Consider the following 3,866-nt stretch of genomic DNA (forward strand, 5'->3'; position numbering starts at 1 on the left):
TGAAGTCCACCAGTCATAAAAGAGCCAAGGTTGCCTACCCATGGTCTAGGAGGCTCACCATTTAGAACAGGAGGACTTAGGACAGGGGTAGGCAACCTTTGCTCTTTTATGACTGGTGGACTTCAACTCCCAGAATTCCTCAGCCAGGCACGCTGAGGGAAAAGGGAGAAGTTTCCAAGCTGAGTCAGGCTGGCTCAGGAATTCTGGGAGTTGAAGTCCACCAGTCATAAAAGAGCCAAGGTTGCCTACCCCTGACCTAGAGGAACATATGAAAACATAATTAATGTTAATTAATGTAGATTTTATTAGTTTAGAGCAGGGGTAGGCAACCTTGGCTCTTTTATGACTCGTGGACTTCAACTCTCAGAATTCCTGAGGGGAAAGGGAGAGGTTTCCAAGCTGAGCCATGCTGGCTCAGGAATTCTGGGAGTTGAAGTCCACGAGTCATAAAAGAGCCAAGGTTGCCTACCCCTGCCCTAAACTATCAGTTTAGTCTTTCTAGGAAACAATGCCCCAGTCCTAAAGTGGTTCAATGTAGGCTGCAGATTTCCAGTGAGGAGATGCTGAGGACTCACCTGAACTTGTGGCTGGTGAGGTATTTCATAACGGCCGGCTTGATCCGAGCAACTCCCCCCTGGCTATGGTTTCCCCTTCCGGTGATCACGTAGAGATACGGCACGCCACCTGCTAGGCTGCACTCTGTTTCGCGAGAAGGATAAATGTTCTCTCTCTCTTCGTTTAAAAAAAAAACCCCAACAAGTTCAGCGATTCGAACGCGGCAATGTTGAAAAGAGCCCTGACCGATTCGTGAAGTGCAAATGCTGCGTGCGATAAACCAGCTTCTTCAACCCAGTTCAACCTATTCTGATCAGAATCTGCTTCGGTTTGGCTACGCAGAATAACCTCTGAACAAGAGGGCAAGAATGAAAAGCCAGATGTTTGAGAGGCCAAGCTCTACTTTTAACTCTCCCTCCAGACCACAACTGTGCCACGGCAGTTAATTTCAACAGCATTGAATGTCTTTTATTCCCATGTTCGTTCTCCGGAAGGACTGATCTGTTTACGTAGAAAGAGGAACTCTTACCTGTGGTTTTCTCCCGCAGCACTCTGGAGAGGTGACCCAAAGCTTCATCCACGTGAAGACCGTGAAGGTCCAAAAGGTTTATGGGCAGCTTTGAAGCGTTGACTTTCTCAAAGATTTGCTGAGCCGCGTCTTGATTCGCTTCTTTCATCTTCTGCTCGTGAAACTGGCCCTTCAGTCAAACACACAATTAAAAAACTTAGGTGCAACGCTGGCTACGGGGAGCACAAGCAAAGAGTGGAACCCTCACAGTATCTCAGAATAGGGAGCTGAGTCTTTGGACCACACATCAAAGAGGATCCTGATCTGTTTCAGGAAGCTGCAGATCCACCTAACTGCATGAAGCAGGAATAGGAAGGGAGGGAGGGAGGAAAAATAGAGGAAATGAAACATCACACGGTATGATCCGTGACTGAATACAAAGAGCAACTGATAATGGATACAGGTAGTCCTCACAATTGAGCCCAACATTTCTGTTGCTAAGTGAGGAATGTGTTAAGTGAAATTTTACCCCATTTGATGACTTTTCACTTAACGGCGGGGGCAAGGAAGGTGGTAAAATGGGGCAAAACCCATTTAACAACCATCTCACTTAGCAACAGAAATTTTGGGCTCAACATCAAAAGATGTTGAGACTCTAGAAAGAGTGCAGAGAAGAGTAACAAAGATGATCAGGGGACTGGAGGCTAAAACATATACAGAATTGGAATTGGGTCTGTCTAGTTTAATGAAGAGAAGGACGAGGGGGGACATGATAGCATTGTTCCAGTATCTCAGGGGCTGCCCCAAAGAAGAGGGAGTCAAGCTATTTTCCAAGGCGCCTGAAGGCAGGACAAGAAGCAACGGATGGAAACTAATCAAGGAGAGAAGCAACCTAGAACTAAGGAGAAACTTCCTGACAGTTAGAACAATTAACCAGTGGAACAACCTGCCTCCAGAAGCGGTGAGTGCTCCAACACTGGAAGTTTTTAAGAAGAGACTAGACAGCCATTTGTCCGAAATGGTATAGGGTTTCCTGCCTGAGCAGGGGGTTGGACCAGATGACCTCCAAGGTCCCTTCCAACTTTTTATTATTATTAGTATTATTATGGATCATCGCACAGTCAGCCAGATGTTCAGACTGGATTTGGCATTTTGTCTACCTATCGATTATTATTATTATTATCATCATCATCATCATCATCATCATCATCATCATCATCATCTGTGGTCATTAAGTAGAGGATGACCTGTATTTATTGGATCCTCGATTCTAGCCTCCGTGAAATTGTGGCGGTGAAGGGAGGAGGACCGCATCCATTTTTAAAATGATTTTTTTGAGAGCCACCGAATTGCGACGTTTGAAAAAACCACGTCCTGCTTCCTCAACGTTCAACCGGGCAACTGGTGACTTTCCGGAAGGGGCGTCTCTGTGCTGAAATGCTGCTTCGTCCTTGGTGAAAATCAGTCTTACCTGCTGCACGTAAAACGCCGCCACGGGCTTCATCCCCATGCGGTAGGCTTCTCCGGCTTTCCGCAGACATTCCTGCCTTTGCTGTTGGTGAAGGAAGGCCTCGGCCCTGAAGTCCTCGTAGCCTGGATACTGAGTGTCCTGGAATCCCTTCTCACTCAGGATGTCTTCCAGTTCTTTGGTCTTCATAGCCTGGGATTGAAAAGTGAGGTGCTTTATTATATTTTTTTATTACTTTTTTACACAAGCATAAGTTATTCAATAGTTGGTAAACAGTGTGATGTCTGGGTTACATTTGTAAAAACAGTCCTTAACAATTAATTTCTATAGTCTGTATTCCATATATTAATTTTGTTTACTTTCCTCTTTCCCTGAAATATAATAATAATAATAATAATAATAATAATAATAATAATAATAAAGTGAGGTGCTTTAGACACAACTCGAGGCAAAGCTTATGGGTCTAGCTCAGTGATGGCGAACCTTTTAGAGACCAAGNCTTAGCTATTCTTTATTCATATGCTTATTGCACTTTCGGTGGATCTTAATATTTATAATAGACTCGGCCTGCTCATAATGAGTTCTGTGGGAGTATTCAAAGGCTCCCAAATAGTGAATTATCTTTGCAATAACAGGGCTCCCTGATTCTAGCAAGTGACACGTATCAAAATAAGCAGTCAAGACCAAACCTCTAAAATAAATGGGGCCTTGCCTGTTCTCCCTCATCACATTTTTACTGTCCCGTCAGTCAGCATGTCGATGCATTAGGGAGATAAAACAGGAGGAGAAAAGATCTGAAAAGCTGAGATGCAAGCTACTACATTTTGTTTCCTGCCCTGTAAAGAAATGCAACCCATTTTTTATTTTTCTCCCTCTTTCCGAAGCGAGCCAAGGATTCTAACCCCAAACCTCGTAGAGTCCTTCGAAGCATCCGACGTAAGCTCAGCCAGAATTTCAAGAATTGTTTTAAATTTAAAATGGAACAGAGACCATGAACAACAACAAAAAAAAAGCACTACATTCCAGATGTTTAGGGATATTTGTTAAACGAAAAGGGCAGAGTTATTCCGATTGGAAGCTTGGCTTCCCTTTGAAAATTGGGGAACTTCTCAATAAGCAGGGCGGCTTATAAAAGTACTGCTCATTAAAAGACACACAAGAGAGATTTGGTAAGGGGAAAACACAATGACACAAATGCCTGCTGATGGTTAAGCCCTTCCCACTGAAACACTGTTTTCGACAGGGACGCGTTTATCCCGTTAAAAAACGCAAAGTTGTTTCTTGCTTCGGCAACATCGGCTTTTCCAATCCTCTTGGAGGGGGGGGGGCTTCCTT

Source organism: Protobothrops mucrosquamatus, unplaced genomic scaffold (assembly GCF_001527695.2).
Source record: "Protobothrops mucrosquamatus isolate PMUCROS unplaced genomic scaffold, P.Mucros_1.0 scaffold_292, whole genome shotgun sequence".
Classification (NCBI taxonomy): domain Eukaryota; kingdom Metazoa; phylum Chordata; class Lepidosauria; order Squamata; family Viperidae; genus Protobothrops; species Protobothrops mucrosquamatus.